At 45.2% G+C, this 13236-nt stretch overlaps 16 non-coding genes across 16 annotated transcripts; 10 read left to right on the top strand and 6 right to left on the bottom strand.

Annotated features, from left to right (window-relative positions):
* The first annotated feature begins 54 nt into the window (after window positions 1–54).
* trnal-cag (transfer RNA leucine (anticodon CAG)) lies at window positions 55–137 on the top strand. Its single transcript has one exon. It is a non-coding gene; the product is annotated as a tRNA-Leu (tRNA).
* Window positions 138–1088: 951 nt separating this feature from the next.
* On the top strand, window positions 1089–1171 carry trnal-cag (transfer RNA leucine (anticodon CAG)). Its single transcript has one exon. It is a non-coding gene; the product is annotated as a tRNA-Leu (tRNA).
* Window positions 1172–2983: 1812 nt separating this feature from the next.
* Window positions 2984–3057, bottom strand: trnam-cau (transfer RNA methionine (anticodon CAU)). Its single transcript has one exon. It is a non-coding gene; the product is annotated as a tRNA-Met (tRNA).
* A 2163-nt stretch (window positions 3058–5220) lies between these two features.
* Window positions 5221–5299, top strand: trnal-gag (transfer RNA leucine (anticodon GAG)). Its single transcript has one exon. It is a non-coding gene; the product is annotated as a tRNA-Leu (tRNA).
* A 782-nt stretch (window positions 5300–6081) lies between these two features.
* Window positions 6082–6155, bottom strand: trnam-cau (transfer RNA methionine (anticodon CAU)). The gene has a single exon. It is a non-coding gene; the product is annotated as a tRNA-Met (tRNA).
* A 95-nt stretch (window positions 6156–6250) lies between these two features.
* On the top strand, window positions 6251–6333 carry trnal-cag (transfer RNA leucine (anticodon CAG)). The gene has a single exon. It is a non-coding gene; the product is annotated as a tRNA-Leu (tRNA).
* Window positions 6334–7115: 782 nt separating this feature from the next.
* Window positions 7116–7189, bottom strand: trnam-cau (transfer RNA methionine (anticodon CAU)). Its single transcript has one exon. It is a non-coding gene; the product is annotated as a tRNA-Met (tRNA).
* A 95-nt stretch (window positions 7190–7284) lies between these two features.
* On the top strand, window positions 7285–7367 carry trnal-cag (transfer RNA leucine (anticodon CAG)). Its single transcript has one exon. It is a non-coding gene; the product is annotated as a tRNA-Leu (tRNA).
* Window positions 7368–8318: 951 nt separating this feature from the next.
* Window positions 8319–8401, top strand: trnal-cag (transfer RNA leucine (anticodon CAG)). The gene has a single exon. It is a non-coding gene; the product is annotated as a tRNA-Leu (tRNA).
* A 782-nt stretch (window positions 8402–9183) lies between these two features.
* On the bottom strand, window positions 9184–9257 carry trnam-cau (transfer RNA methionine (anticodon CAU)). The gene has a single exon. It is a non-coding gene; the product is annotated as a tRNA-Met (tRNA).
* A 95-nt stretch (window positions 9258–9352) lies between these two features.
* Window positions 9353–9435, top strand: trnal-cag (transfer RNA leucine (anticodon CAG)). Its single transcript has one exon. It is a non-coding gene; the product is annotated as a tRNA-Leu (tRNA).
* Window positions 9436–10386: 951 nt separating this feature from the next.
* trnal-cag (transfer RNA leucine (anticodon CAG)) lies at window positions 10387–10469 on the top strand. The gene has a single exon. It is a non-coding gene; the product is annotated as a tRNA-Leu (tRNA).
* Window positions 10470–11251: 782 nt separating this feature from the next.
* On the bottom strand, window positions 11252–11325 carry trnam-cau (transfer RNA methionine (anticodon CAU)). The gene has a single exon. It is a non-coding gene; the product is annotated as a tRNA-Met (tRNA).
* Window positions 11326–11420: 95 nt separating this feature from the next.
* On the top strand, window positions 11421–11503 carry trnal-cag (transfer RNA leucine (anticodon CAG)). Its single transcript has one exon. It is a non-coding gene; the product is annotated as a tRNA-Leu (tRNA).
* A 782-nt stretch (window positions 11504–12285) lies between these two features.
* Window positions 12286–12359, bottom strand: trnam-cau (transfer RNA methionine (anticodon CAU)). The gene has a single exon. It is a non-coding gene; the product is annotated as a tRNA-Met (tRNA).
* Window positions 12360–12454: 95 nt separating this feature from the next.
* Window positions 12455–12537, top strand: trnal-cag (transfer RNA leucine (anticodon CAG)). Its single transcript has one exon. It is a non-coding gene; the product is annotated as a tRNA-Leu (tRNA).
* Window positions 12538–13236: the final 699 nt, after the last annotated feature.

Here is a 13236-nt window from a genome sequence, read left to right as displayed (position 1 = left end):
GATCATCTGCCATTCGGTGCAGCTCCAAATACGCTGCTCACCGTACGCTTTCATGTCAGGATGGCCGAGCGGTCTAAGGCGCTGCGTTCAGGTCGCTGTCTCCCCTGGAGGCGTGGGTTCGAATCCCACTTCTGACAAACCTAACCTTTGGTTGCGGGCTCCAGGTAGACTCTTTAACCCTCTGGCAAGTTGACCCAGTAACACGCTAATATTGACGAAGCACTGCAATTCAGTTCATGTCAGAGCCAATGGAACACTACGGTACCTCTGACCACCGGCATCGCATGAACTTTAAAGTAACACTTTTGTGCCATGTATGGGATTCTGTGGAATTTTCATGCAGTTTCCAGGGAATGTCATGTCCTGACATTTCATGAAATTGGACATGTTTTATAGAATAGCATTCAATGGAATAACATGTTGTGATGTTTACCGGAATGAGAACTTGTTTATGAAAGGGTATTCATGTTTTGTTTGGGGTTTCTTTGGAGGGATGCAATGGGATTCTTGGAGTTTGACTGTGATGTCATGGACTGAAATTTTGGGGGTGCAGTAGAATTTCATGGCAAGGAATTCCTGGAAATCTCTTGGAATGACATGTCATGGGTTTATGGGCTGTGGGATGGAATGTCATGGAATGAGATTCATGGCATGTCAAGCGAAACATTACATCACTACTGACAAGAAACGTCATGAGAATGAAAGAATTATGTTCAGACTGAACAAAACATTGTAGTGACACTGCCCCAGTTTAGGTTAATATGAGAGGAATACTATTTCTGCATTTATTCAACATCTGCCCTACAAAATGACTGGATTTCAATCGCATTGCTCATGAAGGAATGGACAATCACACAAAAGGGTATGAAGAAACCCGCTCTTTTGCCTAAACGCTCTTGTGTGCCAAAAAGCACCACTCTGCCCTGTGTGAGGCTCAAACTCACGACCTTCAGATTATGAGACTGACGCGCTGCCTAACTGCGCCAACGAGGCATGTGCTGTGGCCAGCGTGAGTGGTGGAGCACTAGCTTCTGGATCATCTGCCATTCGGTGCAGCTCCAAACAAGCTGCTCATCGTGAGCTGTCATGTCAGGATGGCCGAGCGGTCTAAGGCGCTGCGTTCAGGTCGCAGTCTCCCCTGGAGGCGTGGGTTCGAATCCCACTTCTGACAGATCTAACCTTTGGTTGCGGGCTCCAGGTAGAGTCTTTAACCCTCTGGCAAGTTGACCCAGTAACACACTAATATTGACGAAGCACTGCATTTCAGTTCATGTCAGAGCCAATGGAACACTACGGTACCTCTGACCACCGGCATCGTATGAACTTTAAAGTAACACTTTTGTGCCATGTATGGGATTCTGTGGAATTTTCATGCAGTTTCCAGGGAATGTCATGTCCTGACATTTCATGAAATTGGACATGTTTTATAGAATAGCATTCAATGGAATACCATGTTGTGATGTTTACCGGAACGAGAACTTGTTTATGAAAGGGTATTCATGTTTTGTTTGGGGTTTCTTTGGAGGGATGCAATGGGATTCTTGGAGTTTGACTGTGATGTCATGGACTGAAATTTTGGGGGTGCAGTAGAATTTCATGGCAAGGAATTCCTGGAAATCTCTTGGAATGACATGTCATGGGTTTATGGGCTGTGGGATGGAATGTCATGGAATGAGATTCATGGCATGTCAAGCGAAACATTACATCAGTACTGACAAGAAACGTCATGAGAATGAAAGAATTATGTTCAGACTGAACAAAACATTGTAGTGACACTGCCCCATTTTAGGTGAATATGAGAGGAATACTATTACTGCATTTATTCAACATCTGCCCTACAAAATGACTGGATTTCAATCGCATTGCTCATGAAGGAATGGACAATCACACAAAAGGGTATGAAGAAACCCGCTCTTTTGCCTAAACGCTCTTGTGTGCCAAAAAGCACCACTCTGCCCCGTGTGAGGCTCGAACTCACGACCTTCAGATTATGAGACTGCCGCGCTGCCTAACTGCGCCAACGAGGCATGTGCTGTGGCCAGTGTGAGTGGTGAAGCACTAGCTTCTGGATCATCTGCCATTCGGTGCAGCTCCAAACACGCTGCTCACCGTGAGCTGTCATGTCAGGATGGCCGAGCTAAGGCGCTGCGTTCAGGTCGGAGTCTCCCCTGGAGGCGTGGGTTCGAATCCCACTTCTGACAGACCTAACCTTTGGTTGCGGGCTCCAGGTAGAGTCTTTAACCCTCTGGCAAGTTGACCCAGTAACACACTAATATTGATGAAGCACTGCATTTCAGTTCATGTCAGATCCAATGGAACACTACGGTACCTCTGACCACCGGCATCGTATGAACTTTAAAGTAACACTTTTGTGCCATGTATGGGATTCTGTGGAATTTCCATGCAGTTTCCAGGGAATGTCATGTCCTGACATTTCATGAAATTGGACATGTTTTATAGAATAGCATTCAATGGAATAACATGTTGTGATGTTTACCGGAATGAGAACTTGTTTATGAAAGGGTATTCATGTTTTGTTTGGGGTTTCTTTGGAGGGATGCAATGGGATTCTTGGAGTTTGACTGTGATGTCATGGACTGAAATTTTGGGGGTGCAGTAGAATTTCATGGCAAGGAATTCCTGGAAATCTCTTGGAATGACATGTCATGGGTTTATGGGCTGTGGGATGGAATGTCATGGAATGAGATTCATGGCATGTCAAGCGAAACATTACATCACTACTGACAAGAAACGTCATGAGAATGAAAGAATTATGTTCAGACTGAACAAAACATTGTAGAGACACTGCCCCATTTTAGGTGAATATGAGAGGAATACTATTACTGCATTTATTCAACATCTGCCCTACAAAATGACTGGATTTCAATCGCATTGCTCATGAAGGAATGGACAATCACACAAAAGGGTATGAAGAAACCCGCTCTTTTGCCTAAACGCTCTTGTGTGCCAAAAAGCACCACTCTGCCCCGTGTGAGGCTCGAACTCACGACCTTCAGATTATGAGACTGACGCGCTGCCTAACTGCGCCAACAAGGCATGTGCTGTGGCCAGTGTGAGTGGTGGAGCACTAGCTTCTGGATCATCTGCCATTCGGTGCAGCTCCAAATAGGCTGCTCACCGTGTGCTGTCATGTCAGGATGGCCGAGCGGTCTAAGGCGCTGCGTTCAGGTCGCAGTCTCACCTGGAGGCGTAGGTTCGAATCCCACTTCTGACAGACCTAACCTTTGATTGTGGGCTCCAGGTAGAGTCTTTAACCATCTGGCAAGTTGACCCAGTAAAACACTAATATTGACGAAGCACTGCATTTCAGTTCATGTCAGAGCCAATGGAACACTACGGTACCTCTGACCACTGGCATCGTATGAACTTTAAAGTAACACTTTTGTGCCATGTATGGGATTCTGTGGAATTTCCATGCAGTTTCCAGGGAATGTCATGTCCTGACATTTCATGAAATTGGACATGTTTTATAGAATAGCATTCAATGGAATACCATGTTGCGATGTTTACCGGAATGAGAACTTGTTTATGAAAGGGTATTCATGTTTTGTTTGGGGTTTCTTTGGAGGGATGCAATGGGATTCTTGGAGTTTGACTGTGATGTCATGGACTGAAATTTTGGGGGTGCAGTAGAATTTCATGGCAAGGAATTCCTGGAAATCTCTTGGAATGACATGTCATGGGTTTATGGGCTGTGGGATGGAATGTCATGGAATGAGATTCATGGCATGTCAAGCGAAACATTACATCACTACTGACAAGAAACGTCATGAGAATGAAAGAATTATGTTCAGACTGAACAAAACATTGTAGAGACACTGCCCCATTTTAGGTGAATATGAGAGGAATACTATTACTGCATTTATTCAACATCTGCCCTACAAAATGACTGGATTTCAATCGCATTGCTCATGAAGGAATGGACAATCACACAAAAGGGTATGAAGAAACCCGCTCTTTTGCCTAAACGCTCTTGTGTGCCAAAAAGCACCACTCTGCCCCGTGTGAGGCTCGAACTCACGACCTTCAGATTATGAGACTGAAGCGCTGCCTAACTGCACCAACAAGGCATGTGCTGTGGCCAGTGTGAGTGGTGGAGCACTAGCTTCTGGATCATCTGCCATTCGGTGCAGCTCCAAATACGCTGCTCACCGTGCGCTGTCATGTCAGGATGGCCGAGCGGTCTAAGGCGCTGCGTTCAGGTCGCAGTCTCACCTGGAGGCGTAGGTTCGAATCCCACTTCTGACAGACCTAACCTTTGATTGTGGGCTCCAGGTAGAGTCTTTAACCATCTGGCAAGTTGACCCAGTAACACACTAATATTGACGAAGCACTGCATTTCAGTTCTTGTCAGAGCCAATGGAACACTACGGTACCTCTGACCACTGGCATCGTATGAACTTTAAAGTAACACTTTTGTGCCATGTATGGGATTCTGTGGAATTTCCATGCAGTTTCCAGGGAATGTCATGTCCTGACATTTCATGAAATTGGACATGTTTTATAGAATAGCATTCAATGGAATACCATGTTGCGATGTTTACCGGAATGAGAACTTGTTTATGAAAGGGTATTAATGTTTTGTTTGGGGTTTCTTTGGAGGGATGCAATGGGATTCTTGGAGTTTGACTGTGATGTCATGGACTGAAATTTTGGGGGTGCAGTAGAATTTCATGGCAAGGAATTCCTGGAAATCTCTTGGAATGACATGTCATGGGTTTATGGGCTGTGGGATGGAATGTCATGGAATGAGATTCATGAAATGTCAAGCGAAACATTACATCACTACTGACAAGAAACATCATGAGAATGAAAGAATTATGTTCAACCTGAACAAAACATTGTAGTGACACTGCCCCATTTTAGGTGAATATGAGAGGAATACTATTACTGCATTTATTCAACATCTGCCCTACAAAATGACTGGATTTCAATAGCATTGCTCATGAAGGAATGGACAATCACACAAAAGGGTATGAAGAAACCCGCTCTTTTGCCTAAACGCTCTTGTGTGCCAAAAAGCACCACTCTGCCCCGTGTGAGGCTCGAACTCACGACCTTCAGATTATGAGACTGCCGCGCTGCCTAACTGCGCCAACGAGGCATGTGCTGTGGCCAGTGTGAGTGGTGAAGCACTAGCTTCTGGATCATCTGCCATTCGGTGCAGCTCCAAACACGCTGCTCACCGTGAGCTGTCATGTCAGGATGGCCGAGCTAAGGCGCTGCGTTGAGGTCGCAGTCTCCCCTGGAGGCGTGGGTTCGAATCCCACTTCTGACAGACCTAACCTTTGGTTGCGGGCTCCAGGTAGAGTCTTTAACCCTCTGGCAAGTTGACCCAGTAACACACTAATATTGATGAAGCACTGCATTTCAGTTCATGTCAGATCCAATGGAACACTACGGTACCTCTGACCACCGGCATCGTATGAACTTTAAAGTAACACTTTTGTGCCATGTATGGGATTCTGTGGAATTTCCATGCAGTTTCCAGGGAATGTCATGTCCTGACATTTTATGAAATTGGACATGTTTTATAGAATAGCATTCAATGGAATACCATGTTGCGATGTTTACCGGAATGAGAACTTGTTTATGAAAGGGTATTCATGTTTTGTTTGGGGTTTCTTTGGAGGGATGCAATGGGATTCTTGGAGTTTGACTGTGATGTCGTGGACTGAAATTTTGGGGGTGCAGTAGAATTTCATTGCAAGGAATTCCTGGAAATCTCTTGGAATGACATGTCATGGATTTATGGGCTGTGGGATGGAATGTCATGGAATGAGAATCATGAAATGTCAAGCGAAACATTACATCACTACTGACAAGAAACATCATGAGAATGAAAGAATTATGTTCAACCTGAACAAAACATTGTAGTGACACTGCCCCATTTTAGGTGAATATGAGAGGAATACTATTACTGCATTTATTCAACATCTGCCCTACAAAATGACTGGAATTCAATCGCATTGCTCATGAAGGAATGGACAATCACACAAAAGGGTATGAAGAAACCCGCTCTTTTGCCTGAACGCTCTTGTGTGCTAAAAAGCACAACTCTGCCCCGTGTGAGGCTCGAACTCACGACCTTCAGATTATGAGACTGACGCGCTGCCTAACTGCGCCAACGAGGCATGTGCTGTGGCCAGTGTGAGTGGTGGAGCACTAGCTTCTGGATCATCTGCCATTCGGTGCAGCTCCAAACACGCTGCTCACCGTGCGCTGTCATGTCAGGATGGCCGAGCGGTCTAAGGCGCTGCGTTCAGGTCGCAGTCTCCCCTGGAGGCGTGGGTTCGAATCCCACTTCTGACAGACCTAACCTTTGGTTGCGGGCTCCAGGTAGACTCTTTAACCCTCTGGCAAGTTGACCCAGTAACACGCTAATATTGACGAAGCACTGCAATTCAGTTCATGTCAGAGCCAATGGAACACTACGGTACCTCTGACCACCGGCATCGCATGAACTTTAAAGTAACACTTTTGTGCCATGTATGGGATTCTGTGGAATTTTCATGCAGTTTCCAGGGAATGTCATGTCCTGACATTTCATGAAATTGGACATGTTTTATAGAATAGCATTCAATGGAATAACATGTTGTGATGTTTACCGGAATGAGAACTTGTTTATGAAAGGGTATTCATGTTTTGTTTGGGGTTTCTTTGGAGGGATGCAATGGGATTCTTGGAGTTTGACTGTGATGTCATGGACTGAAATTTTGGGGGTGCAGTAGAATTTCATGGCAAGGAATTCCTGGAAATCTCTTGGAATGACATGTCATGGGTTTATGGGCTGTGGGATGGAATGTCATGGAATGAGATTCATGGCATGTCAAGCGAAACATTACATCACTACTGACAAGAAACGTCATGAGAATGAAAGAATTATGTTCAGACTGAACAAAACATTGTAGTGACACTGCCCCAGTTTAGGTTAATATGAGAGGAATACTATTTCTGCATTTATTCAACATCTGCCCTACAAAATGACTGGATTTCAATCGCATTGCTCAAGAAGGAATGGACAATCACACAAAAGGGTATGAAGAAACCCGCTCTTTTGCCTAAACGCTCTTGTGTGCCAAAAAGCACCACTCTGCCCCGTGTGAGGCTCGAACTCACGACCTTCAGATTATGAGACTGACGCGCTGCCTAACTGCGCCAACAAGGCATGTGCTGTGGCCAGTGTGAGTGGTGGAGCACTAGCTTCTGGATCATCTGCCATTCGGTGCAGCTCCAAACACGCTGCTCACCGTGAGCTGTCATGTCAGGATGGCCGAGCGGTCTAAGGCGCTGTGTTCAGGTCGCAGTCTCCCCTGGAGGCGTGGGTTCGAATCCCACTTCTGACAGACCTAACCTTTGGTTGCGGGCTCCAGGTAGAGTCTTTAACCCTCTGGCAAGTTGACCCAGTAACACACTAATATTGACGAAGCACTGCATTTCAGTTCATGTCAAAGCCAATGGAACACTACGGTACCTCTGACCACCGGCATCGTATGAACTTTAAAGTAACACTTTTGTGCCATGTATGGAATTCTGTGGAATTTCCATGCAGTTTCCAGGGAATGTCATGTCCTGACATTTCATGAAATTGGACATGTTTTATAGAATAGCATTCAATGGAATACCATGTTGTGATGTTTACCGGAATGAGAACTTGTTTATGAAAGGGTATTCATGTTTTGTTTGGGGTTTCTTTGGAGGGATGCAATGGGATTCTTGGAGTTTGACTGTGATGTCATGGACTGAAATTTTGGGGGTGCAGTAGAATTTCATGGCAAGGAATTCCTGGAAATCTCTTGGAATGACATGTCATGGGTTTATGGGCTGTGGGATGGAATGTCATGGAATGAGATTCATGGCATGTCAAGCGAAACATTACATCACTACTGACAAGAAACGTCATGAGAATGAAAGAATTATGTTCAGACTGAACAAAACATTGTAGTGACACTGCCACATTTTAGGTGAATATGAGAGGAATACTATTACTGCATTTATTCAACATCTGCCCTACAAAATGACTGGATTTCAATCGCATTGCTCATGAAGGAATGGACAATCACACAAAAGGGTATGAAGAAACCCGCTCTTTTGCCTAAACGCTCTTGTGTGCCAAAAAGCACCACTCTGCCCCGTGTGAGGCTCGAACTCACGACCTTCAGATTATGAGACTGCCGCGCTGCCTAACTGCGCCAACGAGGCATGTGCTGTGGCCAGTGTGAGTGGTGAAGCACTAGCTTCTGGATCATCTGCCATTCGGTGCAGCTCCAAACACGCTGCTCACCGTGCGCTTTCATGTCAGGATGGCCGAGCGGTCTAAGGCGCTGCGTTCAGGTCGCAGTCTCCCCTGGAGGCGTGGGTTCGAATCCCACTTCTGACAGACCTAACCTTTGGTTGCGGGCTCCAGGTAGACTCTTTAACCCTCTGGCAAGTTGACCCAGTAACACGCTAATATTGACGAAGCACTGCAATTCAGTTCATGTCAGAGCCAATGGAACACTACGGTACCTCTGACCACCGGCATCGCATGAACTTTAAAGTAACACTTTTGTGCCATGTATGGGATTCTGTGGAATTTTCATGCAGTTTCCAGGGAATGTCATGTCCTGACATTTCATGAAATTGGACATGTTTTATAGAATAGCATTCAATGGAATAACATGTTGTGATGTTTACCGGAATGAGAACTTGTTTATGAAAGGGAATTCATGTTTTGTTTGGGGTTTCTTTGGAGGGATGCAATGGGATTCTTGGAGTTTGACTGTGATGTCATGGACTGAAATTTTGGGGGTGCAGTAGAATTTCATGGCAAGGAATTCCTGGAAATCTCTTGGAATGACATGTCATGGGTTTATGGGCTGTGGGATGGAATGTCATGGAATGAGATTCATGGCATGTCAAGCGAAACATTACATCACTACTGACAAGAAACTTCATAAGAATGAAAGAATTATGTTCAGACTGAACAAAACATTGTAGTGACACTGCCCCAGTTTAGGTTAATATGAGAGGAATACTATTTCTGCATTTATTCAACATCTGCCCTACAAAATGACTGGATTTCAATCGCATTGCTCATGAAGGAATGGACAATCACACAAAAGGGTATGAAGAAACCCGCTCTTTTGCCTAAACGCTCTTGTGTGCCAAAAAGCACCACTCTGCCCCGTGTGAGGCTCGAACTCACGACATTCAGATTATGAGACTGACGCGCTGCCTAACTGCGCCAACGAGGCATGTGCTGTGGACAGTGTGAGTGGTGGAGCACTAGCTTCTGGATCATCTGCCATTCGGTGCAGCTCCAAACACGCTGCTCACCGTGAGCTGTCATGTCAGGATGGCCGAGCGGTCTAAGTCGCTGCGTTCAGGTCGCAGTCTCCCCTGGAGGCGTGGGTTCGAATCCCACTTCTGACAGACCTAACCTTTGGTTGCGGGCTCCAGGTAGAGTCTTTAACCCTCTGGCAAGTTGACCCAGTAACACACTAATATTGACGAAGCACTGCATTTCAGTTCATGTCAAAGCCAATGGAACACTACGGTACCTCTGACCACCGGCATCGTATGAACTTTAAAGTAACACTTTTGTGCCATGTATGGGATTCTGTGGAATTTCCATGCAGTTTCCAGGGAATGTCATGTCCTGACATTTTATGAAATTGGACATGTTTTATAGAATAGCATTCAATGGAATACCATGTTGCAATGTTTACCGGAATGAGAACTTGTTTATGAAAGGGTATTCATGTTTTGTATGGGGTTTCTTTGGAGGGATGCAATGGGATTCTTGGAGTTTGACTGTGATGTCGTGGACTGAAATTTTGGGGGTGCAGTAGAATTTCATTGCAAGGAATTCCTGGAAATCTCTTGGAATGACATGTCATGGGTTTATGGGCTGTGGGATGGAATGTCATGGAATGAGAATCATGAAATGTCAAGCGAAACATTACATCACTACTGACAAGAAACATCATGAGAATGAAAGAATTATGTTCAACCTGAACAAAACATTGTAGTGACACTGCCCCATTTTAGGTGAATATGAGAGGAATACTATTACTGCATTTATTCAACATCTGCCCTACAAAATGACTGGAATTCAATCGCATTGCTCATGAAGGAATGGACAATCACACAAAAGGGTATGAAGAAACCCGCTCTTTTGCCTAAACGCTCTTGTGTGCTAAAAAGCACAACTCTGCCCCGCGTGAGGCTCGAACTCACGACCTTCAGATAATGAGACTGACGCGCTGCCTAACTGCGCCAACGAGGCATGTGCTGTGGCCAGTGTGAGTGGTGGAGCACTAGCTTCTGGATCATCTGCCATTCGGTGCAGCTCCAAACACGCTGCTCACCGTGCGCTGTCATGTCAGGATGGCCGAGCGGTCTAAGGCGCTGCGTTCAGGTCGCAGTCTCCCCTGGAGGCGTGGGTTCGAATCCCACTTCTGACAGACCTGACCTTTGGTTGCGGACTCCAGGTAGACTCTTTAACCCTCTGGCAAGTTGACCCAGTAACACGCTAATATTGACGAAGCACTGCAATTCAGTTCATGTCAGAGCCAATGGAACACTACGGTACCTCTGACCACCGGCATCGCATGAACTTTAAAGTAACACTTTTGTGCCATGTATGGGATTCTGTGGAATTTTCATGCAGTTTCCAGGGAATGTCATGTCCTGACATTTCATGAAATTGGACATGTTTTATAGAATAGCATTCAATGGAATAACATGTTGTGATGTTTACCGGAATGAGAACTTGTTTATGAAAGGGTATTCATGTTTTGTTTGGGGTTTCTTTGGAGGGATGCAATGGGATTCTTGGAGTTTGACTGTGATGTCATGGACTGAAATTTTGGGGGTGCAGTAGAATTTCATGGCAAGGAATTCCTGGAAATCTCTTGGAATGACATGTCATGGGTTTATGGGCTGTGGGATGGAATGTCATGGAATGAGATTCATGGCATGTCAAGCGAAACATTACATCACTACTGACAAGAAACGTCATGAGAATGAAAGAATTATGTTCAGACTGAACAAAACATTGTAGTGACACTGCCCCAGTTTAGGTGAATATGAGAGGAATACTATTTCTGCATTTATTCAACATCTGCCCTACAAAATGACTGGATTTCAATCGCATTGCTCATGAAGGAATGGACAATCACACAAAAGGGTATGAAGAAACCCGCTCTTTTGCCTAAACGCTCTTGTGTGCCAAAAAGCACCACTCTGCCCCGTGTGAGGCTCGAACTCACGACCTTCAGATTATGAGACTGACGCGCTGCCTAACTGCGCCAACGAGGCATGTGCTGTGGTCAGTGTGAGTGGTGGAACACTAGCTTCTTGATCATCTGCCATTCGGTGCAGCTCCAAACACGCTGCTCACCGTGAGCTGTCATGTCAGGATGGCCGAGCGGTCTAAGGCGCTGCGTTCAGGTCGCAGTCTCCCCTGGAGGCGTGGGTTCGAATCCCACTTCTGACAGACCTAACCTTTGGTTGCGGGCTCCAGGTAGAGTCTTTAACCCTCTGGCAAGCTGACCCAGTAACACACTAATATTGACGAAGCACTGCATTTCAGTTCATGTCAGAGCCAATGGAACACTACGGTACCTCTGACCACCGGCATCGTATGAACTTTAAAGTAACACTTTTGTGCCATGTATGGGATTCTGTGGAATTTTCATGCAGTTTCCAGGGAATGTCATGTCCTGACATTTCATGAAATTGGACATGTTTTATAGAATAGCATTCAATGGAATAACATGTTGTGATGTTTACCGGAATGAGAACTTGTTTATGAAAGGGTATTCATGTTTTGTTTGGGGTTTCTTTGGAGGGATGCAATGGGATTCTTGGAGTTTGACTGTGATGTCATGGACTGAAATTTTGGGGGTGCAGTAGAATTTCATGGCAAGGAATTCCTGGAAATCTCTTGGAATGACATGTCATGGGTTTATGGGCTGTGGGATGGAATGTCATGGAATGAGATTCATGGCATGTCAAGCGAAACATTACATCACTACTGACAAGAAACGTCATGAGAATGAAAGAATTATGTTCAGACTGAACAAAACATTGTAGTGACACTGCCCCAGTTTAGGTGAATATGAGAGGAATACTATTTCTGCATTTATTCAACATCTGCCCTACAAAATGACTGGATTTCAATCGCATTGCTCATGAAGGAATGGACAATCACACAAAAGGGTATGAAGAAACCCGCTCTTTTGCCTAAACGCTCTTGTGTGCCAAAAAGCACCACTCTGCCCCGTGTGAGGCTCGAACTCACGACCTTCAGATTATGAGACTGACGCGCTGCCTAACTGCGCCAACGAGGCATGTGCTTTGGCCAGTGTGAGTGGTGGAGCACTAGCTTCTGGATCATCTGCCATTCGGTGCAGCTCCAAACACGCTGCTCACAGTGCGCTGTCATGTCAGGATGGCCGAGCGGTCTAAGGCGCTGCGTTCAGGTCGCAGTCTCCCCTGGAGGCGTGGGTTCGAATCCCACTTCTGACAGACCTAACCTTTGGTTGCGGGCTCCAGGTAGACTCTTTAACCCTCTGGCAAGTTGACCCAGTAACACGCTAATATTGACGAAGCACTGCAATTCAGTTCATGTCAGAGCCAATGGAACACTACGGTATCTCTGACCACCGGCATCGCATGAACTTTAAAGTAACACTTTTGTGCCATGTATGGGATTCTGTGGAATTTTCATGCAGTTTCCAGGGAATGTCATGTCCTGACATTTCATGAAATTGGACATGTTTTATAGAATAGCATTCAATGGAATAACATGTTGTGATGTTTACCGGAATGAGAACTTGTTTATGAAAGGGTATTCATGTTTTGTTTGGGGTTTCTTTGGAGGGATGCAATGGGATTCTTGGAGTTTGACTGTGATGTCATGGACTGAAATTTTGGGGGTGCAGTAGAATTTCATGGCAAGGAATTCCTGGAAATCTCTTGGAATGACATGTCATGGGTTTATGGGCTGTGGGATGGAATGTCATGGAATGAGATTCATGGCATGTCAAGCGAAACATTACATCACTACTGACAAGAAACGTCATGAGAATGAAAGAATTATGTTCAGACTGAACAAAACATTGTAGTGACACTGCCCCAGTTTAGGTGAATATGAGAGGAATACTATTTCTGCATTTATTCAACATCTGCCCTACAAAATGACTGGATTTCAATCGCATTGCTCAT

Source organism: Pseudorasbora parva, chromosome 20, assembly GCF_024679245.1.
Source record: "Pseudorasbora parva isolate DD20220531a chromosome 20, ASM2467924v1, whole genome shotgun sequence".
Lineage (NCBI taxonomy): Eukaryota > Metazoa > Chordata > Actinopteri > Cypriniformes > Gobionidae > Pseudorasbora > Pseudorasbora parva.
Note: the sequence above shows the minus strand (reverse complement) of the source record. Positions and strands in the feature narration are given on the sequence as shown.